This window comes from Mustela erminea, chromosome 17 (assembly GCF_009829155.1).
Source record: "Mustela erminea isolate mMusErm1 chromosome 17, mMusErm1.Pri, whole genome shotgun sequence".
In the NCBI taxonomy this organism is placed as follows: domain Eukaryota; kingdom Metazoa; phylum Chordata; class Mammalia; order Carnivora; family Mustelidae; genus Mustela; species Mustela erminea.
Window position 1 is genome coordinate 10,446,254 of NC_045630.1, and position 22,210 is coordinate 10,468,463.

The window sequence follows — 22,210 nt, forward strand, 5'->3', positions numbered from 1 at the left end:
CTTTTTTACTGGGTCAGACCGGCTTCTCCAAGATGCTGTGCCATGAGTGTCGCTCAGGAAGTTATCGGCCAACTCCATGCAGAGATTGTCCACTCTGGCTTTTTCTCTCCTTTCTCTTTCCTTGAAACCTCACTGAGCTGCAAACATCTTCATGTACCAAGTGTGGCTTACCCATAGGAAGACGTCATGAATTGTGGGCTGTCTCGCTTCTGGGCTCTTCCCAGAGGTTGAGGAAGCAGGCGATGCTCTTTGGGCACAAAGGGAAGCCGGTCTGGCCGACTCTCCCGAGGCAGTCCCAATCACTGTGGAACGCCTCGCCCAATGGCATGATTTGAGGTGGCACCACAGTTTGGTTCTGGTGACAGATGACCAAGGAGAAGGTCAGAGAACCCGTTTCCATGTCATTATCCACAAACGGACTGGAAACCTCCTGTGTGAAATTAGCGTCTAGATCTGTAAGCTCCTTGTCTGAGGTCTGCCCAGATAGTGTGAGCTGAGGCACGAGCTGCACAATACAACTCAGACCCACAACTCAGACCCGCAAGAGGAAAATGGAGATATTGCTTCCCAGGGAGTGAATCCAGGTCACTCTTCACGAGGCCGGTTGGTGCTGTGACCGGGTGACGGTGGGCTTGTCCCGGGCTTGCGGCCCCCACCTGAGAGCTGCAGCCTTGGACCCTGGGGTCCTTGAAGTCCCCCGTCCACCACAGCGAAACTGTTGCTGACCTCCATCTCTTCCAGCTTTGAAATCAGAACACCCTGCATGTGGTTTCTTCTCCAGTCACTATTCCGAACGTGGGGAGCTTGTGACAGATGCAGAGAATGGTCTGTGTGGACGCCGGCGGTAGTCCTCCAAGGGACCCTGAGCTGGAGCAGGAGTGGAAGCTGGGACAAGAAGCCACGCAGCCCGTTGCGGGGAACTCAGCAGGCAAGAAGCTGGCCAGTGGGCCTAAATTAGCCTTATGCTTGAAGTCCGCATCCCTGGAAGGTGGCAGTGACCTCACTGTGGCCACAAACGCCATCCGGGCAGGTGCTTCCAGAAATCTGACACACACACAGCTTGTGCTCATTCCTGGACTTCAGTGCAAGAAGCCCTTCTGTGGGCTCCAGATTTTAAAGCTGATGGCCCATCTGGGCTGATCTGTAACCCTTTCCATAGGTGTCCAGGTAGGAAAGCAGGTGACGGACCTGTGCTTCATGGGAGAGAAGGCCAGGCTTGAGAGAGCCTGCAGACACCGCGACCTGTGGCCTCGGCCACGGCTGACGTGTAGTGGAGGGTTCCAAAAATTCCATAAAGGATTTTGGGCTATGAAAGAAATGACTAAAGATGAGTCCATTTTATGACTGAAACCAGAAGAAATCATGAGTTGGCTCAGTGTTCCCGCCTTCCAGAATGTCAGCCCGCTCTGAGCACATGCTGACAGATTCCCTTGCTTTTAAAGCCATCTCCTTTCAACCTCGAAACCGTGTCAGTAAGAAACAGGTGGAAAGTCTTGTCACAACTAGTTGATGCTGAAAACGTCTGGTTCCACTGTCCCCGGGCCCTCGGCCTTCTGCGACAGAGGGACGCTGCGCATCACTGCCAACAGAAGACCGGGCCCCACAGAGAACAGCCAGCAGAGTCCACTGGACTCTGTGCCCCATGAATCCAGGCCATCTGCCCAGCTCCACTGACACTGCCAATAAGTGGTCCAAAGTATTTGGGGGGAGGTGTCATGGAACAGGCTGTGAAAATACCACGTTCTTTTGGATTAGAATCTTTCTCTTCCTCCAGCAAATACCTGTCAACATTTGTGGGTAAGAACTCAATCTGTGTCACTCAGCCATTTCCCTGACACACACACACACACACACACACACACACACACACACCATTTTATAATTACAAACTGTTTTTTTCCAGATAAAAACCTAAATCCAAGCCAGGGGAAGCTCTTGTAACTCAAGCCCACCTTCTCAAAGAAGTTTTCTGTCCATTCTTAGAAGCTGGTTTACCCATCCCTAAACGAATGTGCTCTGCTTTCAGGAGGGCCCCTGCAGAACCGGACGCTGATGTCCTAACACCGGGCACGGAGTAGGCACTCGAGGCGATAGATGGCGTTCACCGCGCCCGGTGAACCCACTCTGAACGCCCCGTGTCCAGGCGCATCAGGGTGGGCGCCGAGCTCCCGGCTCGCACACCTGCTCTGTTGCCTGTCCCGCGAACCAGCAGCCCACAGTCCCGCTCACTGCGGGAAGAAGTATAATTGATTTGTAAGGTCAGGATACCGTCATGTAGCCTCACCTGTGTTTCGTGATTTATTCGTGCATCACGCCTGGCAGCGCGGTCCAAGGCCAGTGCACGGACGCGTGCGCGGGTGCATCTGTGGCTGTTCTTGCCCCTCCCTCTCGTGAGCTCCGCTAATGGAGTCAGGGGTCTGGGAGCGAAAGATAAATCAGTCAGGAGACCAGGGATGAGGGTCCAGTCCTCGAAGAATCAGGCTGCATTCAACATCTAAGCCGTTTCCATAGCGAGTAGCCAATGCGGGAAGTTCCCTGCGTTTTGAATTTGATGACCACGGGCTTGGAAACCAGCCTCCACAGGCCTGGATGGGACTTCTGGGAAACTTCTGCAAAAAGCACAGACTGTAGTAGGTCCCCACGGTCCCCTGAGAGCCCCAAGCACCCCTCAGGTGCTACAGAAAGGGGGTCTGGAGAAGCACCTGAGCTCCTGCCCTTGGATTTGTGTTGTACCTATCTGTTCTGGAGAAACCAAAGCACTTTAGTGAGGTTTACAACCTGTAATCCCTATGGCATCTGGTCCCCAACCCGCCCTGGGACCCTGAGAGGCGGGGAGGGGCTGGGGTCCCGCGTCTCACTCGAGAGACAGCTCCCCCTGGAGAAAAAGCCTGGAGCCAGGAGTCAGGAGGCTGGGGCCCAGCCTAGTTCCCTCCCTTGCTATGCAACCCTGGGCTTCCCAGTAGGGAGATCAGAGCTCAGAAGAGCTGCCCTTCTGGGGTCACGTAGAGAGAAAATGGAATCCGTGATGGGATGTCCTTTGAAGAAATTACAGCTCCGTGTAGGGGTTGGTGATCATCATGTCTCGATGAAGAAGCTTAAGTCAATAGTGGGTGACTGAGGCCCAAGTCCAGAGCTGCTTCCAGGCAGTCCATGACCCCGAATCTGGAATCGTGGGCTCTTCCCATGAACATGTGGCCACACGTCACGCCTATGTACTGGCGTGTGCACACATGTGCACGGGGCGTCAAAGGATGTGTGTGCACAGAAGGTGTGGAGCACAGAGAGAGCACGGGACAGAAAGCCGGAGTGTCAGAGGTCCTACGGCCTTGGGTGCGACACGGAACTTGGGCGGGACTCCCATGTTCGAATCTGTAAAATGAGGACCTTGTACTTCATGAGCGTCATGGTTCCTACGGCTCTAGAAATGTATGTATGTGTTTGTAAATATGCTTATCTGTAGAAATGGGCCAGCCTGGAAGTTGGAGACCAGGCCTGCGAAGTCATTCATTTGTGTCACGGACAGTCTATTCACAGACCGGTTCCCAGAATCTCGTTTTAAGTTTCAATGGTCGTAGCTAAGGTCACGGTTTTAAATTCACAGCTTAACTGGATCCAAGATTGGTGCCGTTTTGAAAATCAAGCTCTTAGCTTACAAGGGTTGGCTGTAACAACTTCTTAATAACGTTCATGTGTTAAAGGCTGAAATCCCAGCCATTCTGTACTTGGGCAGGTCCCAACAAGCCTCTTGGCCAGCAGGCTGGGTTTTGCATCTGGGCTCTCACATTGCTACGTACAAGTTGGCTGTTGGCTTGGTCATGAACAGTCTACCTGGAGAACATTCTGGAAGAGAAAGTTCTAGTTCTCCAAAACAGATGACCTGAATCCATTAAGCTTTGTGCCATTTCTAGGGTGAAGGCGTTGTTTGCTGGCTACGATCTCGGACTTTTTGTGGTATATGAGGTGTAAAATGTTGTCAAAAAAGAATCTGGTGTTTAAAAAGAAATTATGGTGGCATTAAATGTTCACTTCTATTCTATTCCGAGTTCTGGATGCCTCTCTGTCCAATGTATTCTTCTGTTCTGAGGGGGACCGGTTCAGGGCAGGGGAGGTGGGTTCTTCTCCCTAGAATAACACCCTGGCTGGGGGCTTCCTCCTGGGCCCTGAGGGACCTCCTGGGCCAAGGCCTGTGCCCAGCGAGTGTGGATGCATGGCCAGGGCTGGGTGACTGTGGGGGCCGAGTCTGGAGCCCCAGCACCATGTGGCATCCCTGGGAGTCAGCCACTGGGCTCCCAGGACCTCTGCCCACCAAGGACAAGCTCTTCCCAACCCGACCACACAGACACTCTCCCCTGAGTGGCCGTTCCGGCCCTTTCCAAGAAGTCGTACAACATCTGTGCAAACATCTGAGCACCCCTCCACCCTCCCGCACACGGCCACGCTCCAACTCTGTGTCCCCTACGCTGCAGACCTGGCTTGGACACCTGCACCTCCCAGGCCCCCTGCTCATCTCCCCAAATCACACACCAGACCTACCTGGGCTTCCTTTGGGCCCCACTAGGCAGAAGTCGTACGTTCTTAGGAAGCTATAAACCATGAGGGTTTTCTAGAAATGAAGCCTTCACTATTAGAGTGAACCGAGGCCTTGCCTGACTCTGAGCACCCCTGCCCCCCACCACTGCCCCAAGAGAAGAGAAGCCAGAAAGACAGCATCTAGAAGAGATTCCAATCCCCTCTACCCCTTAACATTGGGAAAAAATCATCCAAACCTAGGATCTTATCTGTCTCTCAAACCATTCAATTTGCATATTGTTACTTTTATTCTTTTTCCCTTTCGATGCTGCGTTATCATCTCAGGGAGAACATTAACCTCCTGTCCACCAGGGCACCCTGGACCGATATGAGAACAAAGCAAGGCAACACCATTTATGAGCAAGGTATGCTGGGACGTCCTGGCACCTGCATGGAGAAAGTGTGTCTACGTCTGTCACTTTCACTCGCTCTTCCAGGTGAAGGCTTAGTTTCCAGAAAATTCTTATGAACACACAGAGCCCTTTGAGTGTAAACACTTTGGCCTGTCAGCGGCTGGTGTGCTCCCTGCACCTGTGGGGGCCTCTTGTTCTTCATCTGCAGCCTCTAGAACAGAGTCTGGGATAGAGGGCTACTCATTAATTGGATGGATGGATGGATGGATGGATGGACAGACGGATGGATGGACAGATGGATGCGATGACCTTTGGGAAAAGAGGAGGGACCAGAAAACCCTTGGGCAGGAGTCTGTTGAAATTTCAAACAGACTTAACAAAAGTTTCTGAGGTCTGCACTTGCAAATACGCAGTTGGGATTAAGTCCCTGGTTCCCAGTGGAGGAGAAGCCCCGGGTCCATACCGGGTCAAGCCCAGGCCCTGGGTTCAATATATCCATCACCTTTACCTGCCAACTACTGCCCAGCCTTGGCTTCTAGCCTCCTGAAGCCTTTCTCTCCAAGAGACAAAAAAGAGTCATGCTCAAGCACTGGGATCCGTACTGGTCACTGAGAAGGGCATCCCCGAAAAGACCCTTCCTGAGCGTTTGCTTTGATGCAGTGGGCTCCGGCGCATGAGACAGACTCGGCCACGTTGGCAAGACTGGCTGGCAGACCCATTACAAACAGGCGACCATGCTCCCCCCTCAATGAAGGAGGAAGGATTCTCCCACCAGCCCCCAACACATGCCCTCTTTCCTCGATCAAGGGCCCTTAGCCAGGCCTCATTTCCAGAAGAATCTTCTTAGGTCCCAGGGTTGGGCGGGCAAGAAGAGGGGCAGAGTGGGAGGGGGAACAAACACAGGTCACCCTGTCCGTCACCTCGTTTGTGCTCTGGAAATTCACTCCCTGTGGAGCCCCCAGGCAGGCCCAGCCCTACGGCCCCCCTCTGCTGGGCACGAGGAGAGGCCCCAGGCCAGACCGTCCCCAGTGCCTCCCGCAGAGCCCCTCGGCCAAGGCCTTCCCGCCTTGCTGGGGAAGCCTTCTCCCTGCACTTGCCGCCAGCCCAGGACGGAGCTGGAAGCCAAGGGACTTAGAGTCCCCCAGAGCCACCTGGTGTCTCCAGCAGGGGAGGTGACCCAGAGGCCACCAGAAGAAACGGTTTCAGTACTCGGCATCCCCGCATGCTGGGTAAACAGTGTGTTTTTCATGTCAGAATCATTAAGTTGTCCTCACTGGCTCATCCTCCGGGCCTCTCCCCGGGAAGGCCTCCGCCAGGCCGCAGGGAGCCACCGACCACCACGGCCCCTGAGAGGAAGGCCTTTCATTCTTTCCCTGGACTTCCGAAAAGCTGGAAATGGGAACTAAAAATGGCCTTCAATCTCACTCCAGAGAGAACCACTGCCATTATTTTATAGACACACGGTGGCATATAATTTTACACATTCTCCGTCATCGGGACAGAAACGTTTTGGAACCTGCTTTCTTCCCTGAGTGCCCCTGGCCTGCCATTCACGCCCCCCAGCTCGCACGCTCCTACAGTGGACCTTAACGGCCGCAGAATATTCCATCAGACGGACCAGCGTGGAGGTACGAGTCCCTGCCCTTACACTTGTGTCCGTATTTTTTGCTCTAATAAATGACATTACAAACGTGCTGGACAGAGAGCTCTGTTCCACACTCTGACACGGGCCTTAGGATAATCTCCAGAAGCGACACAGCTGTACCAAGAGGACAAAAACAGCACAAGGCGTTTGATCCCCGGCCCGTGTGTCAATCCCTCCACCCCGAGCAGCGTCCGGAACCGACCTTCTCGGACCATCTCGGGACCATCATCTCGTCCTCCCTGGACGTGCATTTCACGGACTCGGCTTATTCCACAAGCATAAAGGGGGAGCGGGGCCCCTGCTGTCGGGCACCCCAAGCTCTTAGTCTACACTCCTTCGGTGCTATGGGAGGACACGCGTCCCGTCCCCAGACGACAGGCGTGCGGAGGGCTGGCTCGGCCTTCTCCTCGGTCTCTGTGTAACTGGCGTCACACAGGTGAATGGGGTAAGAGCACGCACACGTACTTCGGCTACATTTTAGGCGACACAGAAGATTTCCTAAGGGACAACCCGAAGAAGGGGCAAAACGGAAATGCTTTCATCCGCAGTTGAACAGAGAGAGGCACTTGGTGGAGACATAACTCATTGCACGGGGAGGCCAGAGGAAGAGGAGTTACTCTCACGAGGTCCGTCTCGGCCTCAACCCCCCGCACTCCCCAAGATGAGAATGCTGCTGTTCTCCTGGTTCGGAAGGGCCTCATGGGAGGTCTACCTCCTGGTTCCGAGAAGAAAAGGGGCGATCAGAAGGCCTTTGGCTAACCGCTCTCAGAAAGGGAGGCTTAGATACCTCACAAATACGTTCGTTGGCCGAAAGCTTCCCCGAGGATTCTGACATGCGCTCGAGTCCCCCGGGCTCGTGGATGGACAAACACGGGGCGCAGAAGGACGTCAAGACCTACTAAGCGCTCACCCACCACGAGGAGGTGGAGAGGCAGACGCTCGTCTCGCCCACAGCCGCCTTGGGCGGCTCTCCTCATTCAGCACTTGTCCCTTTGTTGGCCAGGGTCAGTGGCCCCCATCTGTGAGCAGCAGATGGGGTGTGTGTCCCCCCACTCCCTAAGCCTCGTTCCTGGGGGTAACTGATGACAGGACATCTCAGGGGGACTCTGCCCCTCGTAGCTGGTTGGGAGTCAAGAAGCCCATAGCAGACCCATGACCCACGACCCTGTCCTCAGGAGCTCTGGGAACACCCTAGCAGGAAAGGCTCACCCAGGTCAGACCTGGTGGCAGGAGCAGCTGGTCCTCCTCAAGCAGAGGGGACACGTAACTGAGTGCAGCGCCAGACCCAGAGCCTCGCTCTGCAGGGGAGCCTTGACCGCCCCCCGCAAGGATGGGGGAGCTGACACTTCTCGGGACAATCACGTCTTCACTTCCTCTCATTTACCGGGAAATGGAAGGTCTGAATGTCTTAGAGGGTAATTCGCGAGCATCCTGGTTAGACTGAGGTCACGCGCCTTCCAGGGTCTCCTGAAGGGACTTCCGGAGGGTGAGGCCTGGCCGGAGCCCTTCCCGAGCTAGCGGAGCCCTCCCTGCAGGGGCTCCACAGTCACGCAGAAGCTGCCTCCGTCACCCGGGGGGAACGTCAGGGTGCACACACACGTGTGTGCACATGCACACGCAAGGCTTTAGGGGAAGCACCCTTAGCTCATTCTGCTCAGCACACAGCCCGTGTCACCCCTGTCCTTGGTGGCCGGCAGCAAGTCTGCCGAGGCCACTGCTCCCTCCCACTCCACCTGCAAAGGAGCAGGTAAAAGTCTTTGCCTGATACTGTTTCTTTGAGCAATAGCCCCAGGGACAGAGACCACACAGGCCGTGCGGCCACAGGCCTGGCAGGAAAGGCAGCCCCCACTCCCAGGAGGGCCCGAGGGCAGCCGGGGTAAGGTCTGCAGCGACAGGGCACAGGCTCGCATACCTAGTGCTGAGCCTAAGCTGCATCCCCACCCTCGCGCGCAGGGCTGTGGGGATGATGTGCCGCCCTCACCTGGTTGCTGAGGGTCGGGGACAGGAGGGTGTGACACTTGGCTCTGGGTGGTCACCATGTCCACACCAGGCACACAGCAGTGCAGAGCTGGGCTGACGGGCCAGGGACACACCCAACGAGGTGTTGGTCAAGTACCCAGGGTACCTCTCCAACGCCTGTGTGGGCCGCACACAAGGGGACAGCCCTCCCTGGGTCACCCTCCCCCAGGGCGGCGCACCCTCAGAAAGCGGGGGACCCAGGAGCACTGGATCCGCCCAGGTAAGAGTGGCCCCAGGCTGTTCCGAAGGCTGCGGGTTTTTGGGGAGTGGGAGTGTGGCCCCCAGGGCAGAGGTGTTAGCCCTGCCTCATGGGGATGCAGAAGAGCAGGGGTGGGGTGAGAAGTGCCCCCCCACCCCGAGCTGAGAGGAGCAGGTGCGCACATCTGCACATCTTCGCCACATCTGCACCCCAGGCTTCCACCCCCACAGTTTGCCCTCTGGGCACCTGAGGACCCAAAGTAACTTTTCTAACATCCAGTCCCCAGCTGGCCCCAATCCTCATACACATGTGTGAGGGGGGCAGGGGAGGGAGGCTTTCTTCCTAACCCCCTTCTCCCAACTCACCAGCACCATGTGACTTTCAGTGGGCAGGTGCAGGGGTGTGCGGACGGCCTGAAAACACAGTGTAGACAGAGGGTGCTGATCCGGCTCAGGGAAAGGAGCCAGCACAACCTTCAGGGCTCTCACAGGCCAGCGAGGTTACCTGGCCTTCTCCTGTCTCCCGGGGGGCTGTGCTCCTCCGTCCTGACAAATGACAGAGAACCTTCTGGCTCCGGGAAGCAAGCGAGGTCTGTCTTCAGTCACTCAGGCACAGACAAGACAAGGGACCTGCTCCAGCAGGACCATGACAGCCCCTTAAGCCCCACCCCAAACCTCCCCGCACCAACACACACACACACACACACACACACACAGCTCATTATTCACGGCCGGACAGCAGCCCCCATGTTCCTGCGAGACCTGGTGGTGTGCGGGGAGTCAGGACCCCCGTCCACATGCACACACACCCTCCGGACTCCGGCTCTCTGCAGAACCTGGACTGACACAGGCCACCTCCCGCTGTGACCGCAGGTCTCTTCTTCCACTAATAAGAGCTCCCTTGAGGACAACTCAATAAGAAAAAAAGAAAAACCCTCATTAGGACCATCCCCAAGAGCAGCGACTGCATGAACCCTAATTACTGCACCTGAATTATTCTTGCCTGGTTGCAAAGGAAGGAATCTCCAAGGTCCTTATTAAAACCTAAGGAACATCTAAAGAATGGTAAATTGAGAATTCCTGGGTCTGTTTTGCATTGACAGGAGCATAAATAGGTCCTCAGGGCCTCTGAACCCCAACCAGGTCAGCCCGGCACGACTTCATCCAACACATCCCTTGGAAGGGAAGAGGCAGTGGTACTGACTCGTGTTTACAGAGCACCTGGTGCTATGCTAAGTGCTTTCATATCGTGACCGCCTTTGATCTCTGGCACCAGCCCTACTGAGGTAAGAGTTAGCTCACACCTTTGAACAAGGGCGAGTCAGAAAGTGACACGGAAGGTGGGAAGGGCCTCTGCAAAAAATCAGGAAGGTCTTAGCTGCCGGCTGGCTCATGCCTTCACTGTACAAATATTTATTGCTTACCGCAAGGTGTTAGGTATGCCCGGGGCTGGGGAAACAGCCATGAACAAGGCAGACATGGCCCAAACCCTTATGGAGCTTATAGTCTCGCAAACATTTCTTCAATACTTGCCCTGGCAAAGGCCCTGGCAACATCCAAGGGCACGTCCAGCCCCGTGCAATTCTGAAAGGCACCCTCCTGTGGTCTTGGGGTTACATCAAGCCTACCTCTCCCACGGTAGTGGTCTCCCTGCTCCGCGGTGACTGCCTCTTTATCATCTCTCTCCCCGGCCAACCTGAGAACTCCCCCTCGCCCCCCACCCTAAGGAGGAACATTCTCCGCCCAGCTGACAGTTGTCCAGCCCTGACCTACTGTGAGCCAACTACACAGTCAGAAGCTGAGACTACAAAGAGAAAGAAACCCAGGTCCCATCTTCCGGGGGTTTAGTGGGGAGAAGGCGAAATAAGGAGCAACTATTTTGATGGGAGAAGTTTTCAGAGAAGGAAACGCTAGGGAAGGTCAGGAAGGATAAGCAGGAAAAAAGGTCAACAACTTACTGTCAAAGTGTTCAGGGGGGAAAAAACGTTTTTCTGGCCTGTATTTGCAAGCTTTCTGGGATTTTTTTTTTTTTAGTTGTTTTTGTTGTTGGTGGTGGTGGTGTGGTGTTTTTTTTTAAAAAAAAAAATATTCCAATAGAAATAACGCTTAGTGTGTTCGTTTGCTTGGGTTGCGTCAACAAAATAACCACAGACCAGGTGACTGGGACAACAGAAATGTATTTTCTCTCCCTTCCAGAGGCGCTGAAAGTCTCACCAGGACCCTGAAGGGCTGGTTTCCTTAGAAGCCTCTTTCCTGGGCAGACAGACAATTTATGGGTCCAAATTTCCTCTTCTTCTAAGAACACCAGTCAGATTGTATAAGAGCCTGTCCTAATCAGCTCATTTAGCTGAGCCCCCTCTGGAAAAGCCCTGTGTCCAAATGCAGTTACACCCTGAGGTACTAAGGTTTAGGACCTCACCACGTTAACATGCAGGGAGACCGAATTCAGTCCATAATAGTTAATTTCTTCACTTTCCCCTATCTCTTTTTCAACTTAAATACACTCTATCTGCTGGGGATCGCCGCTGGAAAGTCTCTAGGAGGTCCATCTTGTCTTTAGCACCCAGGGGATGGGCGCTCGGTGACGAAAAAGGTCCCATTTATCACATCTTACTGTTCTGCATGCCCAGTGTGTCTTGACTGCTAGACCATACGTCCAGATAAGACATAACAGCATCTGGTTCCCTAGGACCTAGCAGCACACCTCGCATAGGATAGATATGCAGGCTAGTTCTAGCGGGTGAATGCATTCGTTAGTCATATCACAAGGACGCTCAAGTCTTTAAAGAAAACCGGAAGAGCAAAGAACTGGGTAACACCTCGTCTTTTACATTAGTTAGAAATGCGTACTCCCCACGTAGGACATAACGAACCCACAGAGCCAAGTCCCAGGGCACAGTTTCACATGGACTTGAGAGGTGTTGAGTCAGTGTTCCCTGAAACTGCATAAGAATCCAGGAATAGTCCAATATTCAACGTGTTAAAAAAAAAAAAAAAGCCTAAATCTCAGGGTGATGTTGCTTAATACAGCATAAACAATGTTCTTATCTGACACTTATTTTTGCTTCAATGTCAGTATCTGGTTCCTATGGGAGATTTTTTTTTTTTTTTTAAGAGAGAGCACCTGTGAGCAGGCACATGGGGAGGGACAGAAGGAGAAAGAGAGAATCTTAAGCAGATTCCGCATTCAGCGAGGAGCCCAACACGGGACTTGATCTCACGACCCTGAGATCATGACCTAAGCCGAAATCGAGAGTCAGACACTTAACACCAGAGCCACCTGGGCACCCACAACAGTCGATTCTTAAAAGGGAGGAGAACCATCTCCTTTACTAGCCTCTCGCAAACGTAGCACATTGCTACGAAGAAGTGCATTCAAATCCTGAAATCACTCAGAGATTATCCTATTCTAATAAAACAAACTTATTATTTTTAGAGGCTTTGCTTAATGAAGACCCAGGTAGACTTCCTCACACTCTGTTAGGCTAGAGGCACTGGTTTCTCACTTGGAAGAAGTAAAATGCCCATAGGAGAAATTAAATGATCAACGTAGGATCCTTTTTTTAAAAAAAAGGAAAGAAAGAAAGAAAAAGTAATTCCAATTCATTCATAGTGGGTCACGCTTCTTAAGCTAGCTACAGGGAAGTTCCAATTCATGTGAACATAATGCAGTCTTCATTATTCCACAATCCAGGGGTGTCTACAGCAATCTGGCCGCTGCCTCGCTGAAAGGAGATCAGCGTATGTGTCTTAATAACACATTCTTCTTGGTCCTACTGCAATGTGGCTTTAGTAACTGTACTTGATTGCGACATAACCTGGCCTAGGCCCCCTGCTGTGCTCTTACAGACCATTATTAATGTGGACCCCTTCAGGGGCTGTAATTTGGGATTCAATTTGCCATAAAATTGTCCTAAGTGTCACCTTAGTAATCGGAGATCATGTGACCCATGAAACACATTGAACTGCAAGATGGCACCTCTTAGAAATTAATGTCACATTGTTCGCAGCAGTAAAAAGGCACCAGCCATTACATCTGAAGTAAATTTCACTGTGCTTCAGAGACAGTGAGGGGTTAAGAGGAGGGTGTCCCACCTGTACTCCTGGAGTGGGGCCTACAGGGCCTCAGGGAAGAGCCTTCCTCAGTAAATAGCCCAAGGCTCAGACTGGTCAACCCAGGAACCCCTCTGGTTGACTTCGATGATATTTTTCTTTTAAATTTTATTTATTTATTTATTGGGGAGGGGAGAAGGAGGGGGAAGCAGACTCCCCTCTGAGTTTGATGCAGGGCTCAATCCCAGGACCCTGAGACCATGACCTGAGCCAAAATCAAGAGTTGGACACTCAACCAACTGAGCCACTCAGGCACCCGGGCACTTATTTCTCTTTAACCAAAAACCCTTATGTGGTCTAGCAAAGGATTTTAGATATGCTTCCAGATATAAAAGGCAGTTTAGATGTTAAGTGTGACCAAAGAAAAGGTAGTCTGGCTCATCACTAGGGAAATGCAGATCAAAACCACAATGAGATAACACTTCTCACCCATTAGGAGGGGTAGCACTAAAAAACAAAAGAAAACAAAGCAGGGAATAGAGAGCATTGGCAAGGATGGGGCAGCCATTATGGAAAACAACATGGAAGTTCCTCAAAAAAATTAAACATACAATTAGTACGTGACGGCTGGGTAAGTGCACAATTCCACATCTGGGTAAGTGCACAAAAGAACTGAAAGCAGGAACCAGACCAGATATCTGAATACCAATGTTCACAGCAACATTATTCACGATAGCCAAAAGATGGAAACAACCCAACTCTCCATCCATGGATGAATGGATACACAAAATACACTACATGTGGTGTACACACAACATGGCAGAAACTCGAGGAAACATTATACCAAGTGAAATAAGCCACACATAAAAGAACAAATATTGTTATGATTCCACCTGTATAAGGTACATGGAGTAATCAAATTTCCAGAAACAAAATAGAAAGATAGTTTTGGGGGGTTGAGGGGAGATAGGAATGGAGGGTTATTGTTTAATGGGTATTGAGTTTTGGTTTCATAAGTAAGATGCAAAGAGTTCTTGAGATTGGTTGCACAATAACAGTGAATATACTCAATACCAGGGACGTACATATTTAAAAATTGTTAAAATGGTAAATTGTATGTTAGATACGTTTTATCATAATTTCTTCTTTGGACACAACCCAGAATGTGTATAATCTGGGAATGTGCCAGAAAAGTCTAGGCATCCATGTGGTTATCCTGTAGCTGCTGTAGGTGAGACAGGACGCCCTCAAGGTGCCTGGGTGGCTCAATGGGTTAAAGCCTCTGCCTTCAGTTCAGGTCATGATCCCAGGGTCCTGGGATCAAGCCCTGCATCGGGCTCTCTGCTTAGCAGGGAGCCTGCTTCCACCCCTCTCTCTCTCTCTGCCTGCCTCTCTGCCTATTTGTGATCTCTATGTCAAATAAATAAATAAAATCTTAAAAAAAAAAATGGGACGCCCTGAGGAGATGCAAATAGAGTCAGAGAGACAGAGAGGAGGAGCATGTCTGCCTCTGTCCCTGGCAGACAGGTGGTGACATTTTCCTTGCCTTCATCCTGATGTCTCTGCCTATGGGGGAGGCTGGCACTAGCACATTCATCTGGCCATTGGCTCTTTTGGAAATTTCAGCTAAATCCACTATTTTGTAGCCTTATTTTACAGGACATGTTTTATTGTTCCTTCTTTTCATGGTGACTCTCCTGATGCTGAATTTAGGCAGGCAAAATGAGATGGCCTGAACTGGGGCCCCTCTACACATGGCTTTCACTCTCACATGTGTCCTCCCTCCTCTCTCCCCCCAGTTACAAGGCACAGGCAGCAACATTCCTGTGTATGTTCTATAGCAGAGATCAGAGCCAATATTACCCTGACTGTAATGGGACTTATGACAGGGCACTGCACACAAGGTGTTCATCAATGCTTCTACTATTAAAAAAAAAATTCCTATGATTCATCTGGTCACCTGGAGAGGCCAGACACAGTATGATCATGATGCTCTTAATAAATGCAAGAGTACTTTTAATGAAGCAAGATCCTCTGGACAAAAGAGATTATGCCAATATTCTTTATCATGTTGTTGAAGGCATGATATACTTTGGACTGGCTCTTTCCACTATGCCAATTTCAAAAAAGACTGTGAGGAATCAGAAAGCTGACTAGAATTTATGAGAGCTATGGGGCAAAAACTGTACTCTAGGGCTCAACAAGGGCCTGATATCCCCTCTGCTTAGGCTTTAGACCACAGAGGATTATACTCTAAGACAGAAGATGAGCTGGGATAGACTGAAACTCAGCTTCATATCATCTCAGTTCTTGAAATTAGATTAAGGTGATCCAAGATTGCTAGCTTGCCTAGCCAAGAAAACATTTTTCTATATATTATTTCTATAAATTTTTATATATCATGGATATATACAATATTTTATTAAATTTTTTAAAAATTGGGCATACAAAGATAAAAACAACATGAAGGAAAACTGAAATAAACAACAAACACTTCATTTAGTTAAAGTGGCCCAGATAATGGCATGATCAGATACAGATTTTCAAGCAGATACAAGTAATATATTCAGTAAGAACAAAGACAAAATTGAGAATTTTTTGTAGAAACTGGGCTATTAAAAAAAGAAGCCTCTCTATATAAAAAATAAAGTAGCTGAAACTAAGAACTAAGCGGTGAAGTCTAACGCAAATTAGACTCAGCTGAAAAAAGAACCAATAAACCAGAAGGAAATTCAGAAAAATACCCCATATGAAGTGAAGGAAAACAGAAGAGAGGGAAAGGACAAGGGGGTACAGAAGGAAGGTCTAACACACATGGAATTGGAGTCTCTGAAGCAGCGAAAGAATGGGCCAGGAGCAGTATTCAAGTAGATTTGCTAAGAATTTTCTATGACATTGAACAACATCAAACCAGCACTCATTCAAGGAGACCTACAAACTCCAACTAGGACAAATGAAAAGAAATCCCGAATCAGACACATCACAATGAACCTGCAGAGAGGGGAAAGAGAAAGAGCTACGTGAAGAAATAAAACAGATGTCATCAAAGGAGCAAGAACAGAATCACGTATGACTTCTCTACGGAAACTATGGCTGTTAAAGGCAATAGAATGAAATCCTCAAAGTGCTGAATGCTAGCATCTGCCAATCTAGAATGCCAATAAAAGTATACTCCAGTGGTGAGGGGGAAATGAAGTCATTTTCAGACAAATGACAACTGAGAGGATTCATTATTAACAGATATGCTGTTAGAAAAGAAAATAGTGTTCTTTAGGTGGAAGAAAATTGACCTCGGGCGGAAATTCAGAAATACAGGGAGAAAAAAGCAACAAAAAGGTAAACATGAGGGCAAGTCTAAATGAATGTTGATTCTATGAAACCATCAATCTCATGGGATTTAAACTATATATAATACAAAGATGCAGCAAAGACAGCATGCAAATCAGGACACAGGGAATGAAGTTAAGGAATGCTAAGATTTTTGTGCTCTTGGGGAGGAGCATGAAACACTGAGAAATGTCAGACTTTGAGGAGTCATCAATGCATGCTGTAATTTTTACTCTCCACTAAAAAGCAGTATGGGAGTGTCACCTCCTATTAATGGACAGAATAAAAAAATGTAAAAAATCTAAAAGAAGAGGGCACCTGGTGACACAGTCAGTTAAGTGACTGACTCTTGGTTTAGGCTCAGGTCGTGATCTCAGGGTCATGAGATCAAGTCCTGTGTCAGGCTCCATACTCAGTGCAGAGTCTGCCTGGAATTCTCCCTCTCCCTCTGCCCCACCCCCTTGCATGCTCTATCTCCCTCTCTCTCAAAAAAAAGTCTAAAAGAAGGCAAGAAAGAAACAGATCAATTGGTATAAATAGAAAGCAATAACAAAAAAGCTAAATTTAAACCCCAATAAATCAGTAATTATATTATAATCACTAATGATAATTAAATCATTAATTTTATAAATTAATTTTATAAATTATTTCATTTATTTTAAATTAATTATTACAATTAATATAATTTAGATTTCCTTTTTTTTTTAACAATTTTTTTTAAAGATTTTATTTATTTATTTGCCAGAGACAGAGGGAGAGAGAGTGAGCAAGCACAGGCAGACAGAGAGGCAGGCAGAGGCAGAGGGAGAAGCAGGCTCCCTTTCGAGCAAGGAGCCCGATGTGGGACTCGATCCCAGGACCCTGGGATCATGACCTGAGCTGAAGGCAGCTGCTTAACCAACTGAGCCACCCAGGCGTCCCTAGATTTCCTCTTTTGCCTGTTCAGGTTTTCTATCCTTTAAGTTACTTCATTAATATATACAAATGAATTTTCTTTTTTAGATTTTATTTATTTATTTGACAGAGAGCACAAGTAAGCAGAGCAGCAGGCAGCGGGAGAGAGAGAAGCAGACTCTCCACTAAGCAGGGAGCCCGATGTGGGGCTTGATCCCAGGACCCTGGAATCATGACCTGAGCTGAAGGCAGCCGCTTAACCAGCTGAGCCACCCAGGCGCCCCTGTACAAATGAATTTATTGAACATTCTGGATATCAGTCTTTAATAATTTCATGGCTTCTGTTTATATGAAGTGTGCTTTCTCATCACTTCTTTTTTTTTTTTTTTAAGATTTTATTTACTTCTTTGCCATAGAGGGAGAGAGCACAAGCAGGGGGTGGGGAATGGCCGACAGAGGGAGAAGCAGACTCCCTGCTGAGCAGGGAGCCTGATGCAGAACTCAGTCCCAGGACCCTGAGATCATCACCTGAGCAGAAGGCAGATGCTTAAGTGATTGAGCCAGCCAGGCACTCCTCTCATCAGTTCCTCTACAGAGAATCATATACTGGTCACTGATTCAAAGTACAAAAAACAGCCATAGGGACAGAACTCAACCTCCTGCACTTGTTTCTAAGCTGCTGTTTTAACTGAAGGCATATTAGACTACAGCACTATTCTCTCATCTCAGTTAATTCGGGGTGATGGGGTATCTAAGACTGTTGCATTCTATGTACTTGAGCACACCATCATATTTCTTTTCCTACCTACAACATCAAAATCCAAAGACATTTCCTAAGTCCTGTGCCATTCTCTTCGTGGTAGGTGCCATAAGGTTCAACAACTCATCTTTTGCTTTGAAGAGAACACAAAATTATCTACACTATTATAAGTAAGAAACTTGACTTTTGTGATGAGGTCCTCAGTTTCGGGGAGGGCTTGTCTCCCTCTCTCTGGCTGGTATGGACTTAGTACATCAGTGAAGGTACTTTTTCCACTGACTGTTCACTAATTTAGCATGATGCCATCAATATAGTGTACCAACGGGATGTGCCAAGGGTTGCCAGAATAATTAAGACCAGCAAAGGCTAGTTTTTGACACAGCCCAGAAACAAAATGGCGAAGGGGCACCGCGGGCTCTACCATGTGAAAGCCAACTGCTCTGGTGGTCCATGTAGATGGATATTAAAAACAAGGGTCTGAAGTCAAAATATTCTGATCACCATATTGTCCATGCTATGCACTATACACATTGTTCCCATCTTGTCCCTGGAGGGTAAGCTCTGCCCTTCTGTTATCTCATCATTCCCAGTCAAACTGGAAAACCCATTTCAATACTACCAACTCTCCCCTTTATTGCTGGGTCTTAAGAATCCAGACACCCGAGTACTTTCAAGGATGTTGTTGATGCTTCTAACATGACAGCATCTTTCAACATGTTAGTAAAGGGGGTATCCTCTGAAAGAGACTACGGAGACTGGGCAGTCGTGGGAATGTGGTAGCACGTGATGAGGCATTCCAACATTTTGATCTCTTTAACTCTCTGGATTCTTTCCTCTTCATCATATCCGGGAAGATCTGAGAACCCAGCCTCATAAAGTGAGCCAACTGAATCTAGTTTTTGGTCAAGCAAGCAAGCAAATTGTTAGAGCCCCCCTTGGGTTGAAACATTAAATCCACAACCTCTGCTTTGTGCACCTGTATTAATAACTGCAGCCTAACCCAGAATTCTATTTTGTTCTGTTCTGTTCCTTGCTCTAATTCCTACACATATTCTAAGGATATATGAGCAACCTCTTCCTGAGGTCATGCCCACATGGCACCTGAGATCTGATTCTTTGGATCTGGAGGTAATAAAGGGTAGTAGGGGTTTCTCATTTGAAAAAAAAAAATCATTGTTTTGTTTTTTCCCTTTTGATTCTTAAATCTTTTATGTCTTTCCCTTGCCTTTTTATAGACTAGGACCTTGCATATGATGCTGAGAAAAGTCTTGATATTAAAGGCAAATTTCTTAAAAATTATAACATATTTGACATGTAACAATTGTGTAAATTTAAGCTATACAACAGGTTGCTCTGATAAATTCATATCTTGTAATATAATTGCCATTGTAGCATTTAGCCCTCTCATCATATCATGTAATTATCACTTACTTCTATTTTGTGGTGGGAATAATTAAGACGTAGTCTCTAAGCAAGTTTGATGATGATAATGTTGTCTTATATACTCATTATCCTATGCCTTACACATTCAGGACTTATCTTCTACCAGAAAAGGCAAACTTCAAGTGTCCCTTATTAAGCACAAATATTTTTGTAGGTATCCTTCACCTTTTAAAAAGTTTCCTTATTCTTAGTTTGTTGGGTTTTCTTTTTAATCATGAAAAGATGCTGAATTTTATCAAATGCTTTTTCTGCACATACTTAGGTGTTCACATGGCGATCTCTCTCTAATGTGGGCTCATTCCTAGGTGTGTTTATATGTTGCTAACATGGGCTTAGCAACATACTGTGCATTCCTAACTCCCGTTCGCAATTATTCCTTAGCAATTTTACACCTATATTCTTGAGTTTAAATGGTTTGCACTTTTCCATTCTGTACTGTCAGATTTAGGTATTAAGGTAAAATGAATAAATTACTTGGCAGGTATCCCTTATCATTCTGTTCCCTGGGGGAGAAAATGGTAAAGAATTGATTTTTTTTTCTTCCTTTGCTGTTTTGATAGACTGTACTAGTGAAACAAAATCAGCTTGTTATTTTCTTTGTGGAAAGAGTACTAAAGAGTATAAATTCTGCATTGTTTTCCATTAATGGTTTTATCACTTTTCAGATTTTTAAAAAAATTTTCTAGTATCAATTTTGGTGATAAATTATGTCTTTTTAAAGGAATTTGCTCTGGCATGAAGTCGTTACTATTCTCTTACCATTTCTTTAATGCTAAGACATCTGGAGTGAGGTTCCCTTTCATTCCTGACACCAGATATGTGTATCTCCTTCTTCTTCTTCTTCTTTTTGCATTAATTTTGCCAGAGGTTTGTCAGTTTTATTGGTCTTCAGAAAACTCACTTTGGTTTTATGGTTATTGCTGTTGATACACTCATTCTGAGCTTCCTTTTTTATTTCCCCAAGTTCTGCTCTGATGTTTGTCATTTCCTTGCTCATACTTTTTTGTAGGGCACATTTGCTGAGCTGTTCCCAGCCTCTTGAGATGGGTGCTAATTTGAGATAGTGAATTTTTTATTTGTACAATACAAGGAACTTAGAACATTTCTAGCCTATACAATTATGACTGTGTCTGATTATTACTGATCCTACAATTTTTATCAGTTAGAATATGTTCATATTTCCATTTTAATTTCTTCTCTGATTCATGATTTGGTATCTCGTGATGATTGTTGATATTTCTATTTGTCTAACAATTCTGTTCATTTCTGCTTTATCTATACTAAGGTAATATTATTACAAGCCACAAATTTTAGAATTGTGTCTTCTTGGTAGAATGAACTATTTACCATGATTATATTTCTAATATCATTTGTCTTAAAGCATATGTATTACCATATATATATTTGTGTGTGTATGTAATATATAATCACATATATATGCACATATATATAATCACACACACATATATATATATATATGATTTTATTTATTCATTTGATAGAGAGCACAAACAGGGAGAGCAGCAGGCAGAGGGAGAGGGAGAAGCAGGTTCCCCACTGAGCAGAGAGCCTGAAGTGGGGCTTGATCCCAGGACTCTGGGATCATGACATGAACAAAAGGCAGATGCTTAATTGACTGAGCCATCCAGGCACCCCACATATTATATTATATTATTACATTATTAGCAGCCACACCAGCTTTCTGTTGGTTAGAATCTGCATATTATGCTTTTTCTTTTACTTTAAACATTCTGATTCTTTATGTTTTAGATGTATCTTATTAACAGCATACAGTTGGGGTTTTTAAAATCCAGTCTGATACTATTTTACTGGAAGCATCTTCTCTGTTTATACTTTTCTATTTTTTTAGGATTTATTTATTTGAGAGAGAGATTGATCACAAGCATGAGTAGGCAGAGAAGTGGGGAGAGGGAGAATCAGTAGAATCCCCTCTGCACACAGAGCTGGACACAGGGTTCAACCTCATGACTCTGAGATCACGACCTGAGCTGAAATCAAGTCAGGCACTTAACCAACCGAGTCATCTGAGGCACCCCTATATTTACTTTTCTTAATAAAATGAATTTAGTGTAATTAGTGATATATTTTTATTTAAATCCAATATTTTATTTTGTGTTTAGAAATTCCCTTTCTCATTTTTTTAAGTTTTGCTCCCTGCTCCTCCCTTTTCCCTCCTTGCCCTTTTTTTTTTTTTTTTTTTTTTTTATGAGGAGACAGTGGAGGATTTTTAAAATCATTCCCCTGGTGCCTGGGTGGCTCAGTGGGTTAAGCCTCTACCTTTGGCTTGGGTCATGATCTCAGGGTCCTGGGATCAAGTTCCCCAATGGGCTCTCTGCTTGGCGGGGAGCCTGCTTCCTCCTCTCTCTCTCTGCCTGCTTCTCTGCCTACTTGTGATTTCTGTCAAATTTTTTAAAAAAAGTTTTAAAAAAATCATTCCCCTTTTCTCTTCTAAGTTACACACTCAGACTCTCTTTTAGCAGCTATCCCAGAAATTAAAACATGCATAATTAAATGATCAAAGTCTAAAAATCAAAATCTTTACCCTCAATTTGGACAATATGAGGACCTCAGAACATCTTACCTTTATTTATTCCTTCTTTACATACTGTTATCATGACCTAATTTATGTTTTATCTTTAACCTTAGTAAATGTATTATTATGGTTTTATAAAGATAAACTTCATGTATACTTGTCCAAATATTCAACACTTTCTTTTCCATTTCTTCTTGCAGCTATAACCTTCCATTTATGATTACTTTCCTTCTGTAGAATGAATCTTCTTTAGCATTTTTTCAGTCAGGTCTCTTAAGAAGAAGACCTCTTGCTTTTTGTTTTTAAATGTCTTCATTTCACCCTCATTATTCAAAGATTCCTTTTCAGGTTATAACAAATTAGCTAACAGTTACCTTCCTTCATCAACTGAAAAC